This window comes from Lynx canadensis, chromosome B3 (genome assembly GCF_007474595.2).
Source record: "Lynx canadensis isolate LIC74 chromosome B3, mLynCan4.pri.v2, whole genome shotgun sequence".
NCBI lineage: Eukaryota > Metazoa > Chordata > Mammalia > Carnivora > Felidae > Lynx > Lynx canadensis.
The window spans coordinates 70,986,498-70,988,191 of NC_044308.2; the positions used below are offsets into that span (position 1 = coordinate 70,986,498).

Sequence of the window (1,694 nt, forward strand, 5' to 3'; positions counted from 1 at the left end):
GGATCCTGGCAGCAGAAAGAGAGAAATTAAAACAGTATATGGATATTCAGCAGCCATGAGGACCAATTACTTCCCACTTGTGGTTTTCTCTTACACAGTTTGATGGGAACAAGTCACCCTCTAGAGCAGAGAGTAGCCTCTACCAGTGAACAGAAATCTGTGAGATGGAGAGTCACCTTGGCAAACAACTAACTTCAGATCACATGCCATAGGCTACTAAGGGCTGCATTGATGAAGCTTATAGATTCATTCCCTGTGTTTTTCTAAGGAAATACTCATATTCCATTTGCATCACTAGTGTATGCTGCCATGAAAACACCAGATGCGGAGAAACAGTTTTTATTTTGTCAGGCCCTTTGTAGGGCTTAATTATTGATGATGTTTACATGATAATTCCTTAAAAAAGGAAACATTAGTATAGCAAACTCTCAACTAACAAATGGAATGTAAGTTAAGGGCAAAACTTTTCTCAGAACCAGGTTGCTTGAAATTTGGCATTAGTTTTCCCATTTAAACCCTGTTAGATGATGTAAATGCCCAAGTTGGCACATAAGAATCTAAGTTATACATAATATACCTGCACATATTAAAATACATTCTAACCAACATCCCTTCTTGATAAAAGTTCTTAGCGAACTGTGATTCATCAAAAACATCTTTGATCTATGAAAATCTTTCAATTAGCAATAATCACACTTCAGATAAGCCTCATTGGCTACGATACTGCCACTGTGGCAAAGTTTGAAGCATTTTTGATCTGTAAAGAACATTTCAAAAACTTATTCATCTGGCATGAATACTTGATGGTGAAAGTGAATGCTTTCCCTCTAAAATCAGAAACAAAACAAGAATTCTACTCTTACATTGGATATTCTTTCTTGCTTTGTCAAAAATGAGTTAACCATAGAGTTGTGGGTCCGTTTCTGGGTTTTATATTCTGTTCCATTCATCTGTCTGTTTTTGTGCAGGTACCATATTGCCTTGATGACTACAGCTTTGTAATATAGGTTGAAATCCAGAATCATGATGCCTCAAATTTTGTTTTTCTTTTTCAGGATTGCTTTGGCTATTCAGGGGCTTTTGTGGTTCCATACAAATTTTAACACTGATCTAGCGCTGTGAAGAATGCTGATGGTATTTTGATAGGGATTGCATTAAATGTGTAGATTACTTTGGGTAATAAAGGCATTTTAACAATGTTTATTCTTCCAATCCATGAGCATGAAATGTTTTTCCATTTCTTTGTGTTTCTTCAATTTTTTTCATAAGTTTTCAGGGTACAGATGTTTTACCTCTTTAGCTGGATTTACTCCTAGGTAACATTGTTTTTGGTGCAATTGTAAATGGAATTGATTCCTTGGTTTTTCTGCTGCTTTGTTATTGGTGTATAGAAATGCAACAGATTTCCACAAGTTGATTTTGTATCCTGCAACTTTGCTGAATTTATGTATTAGTTCCAGCAATTTTGGGGTGGACTCTTTTGAGTTTTCTACATAGAGGATCATATCGTCTGCAAATAGCAAATGTGTGACTTCTTCCTTACCACTTTGTATTCCCTTTATTTCTTTTCGTTGTCTGCTAAGGCTGAGACTTCCAATACTATATTGAACAGTAATGGTGAGAGTGGGCATCCTTGTCTTGTTCCTGACTTTTGGGGAAAGGCTCTCACTTTTTCCCCATTGAGGATGATATTA

At 36.1% G+C, this 1,694-nt stretch overlaps 1 pseudogene; it reads right to left on the reverse strand.

Moving 5' to 3' along the window:
• Positions 1-583: 583 nt before the first annotated feature.
• LOC115517306 lies at positions 584-742 on the reverse strand (annotated as a pseudogene).
• Positions 743-1,694: the final 952 nt, after the last annotated feature.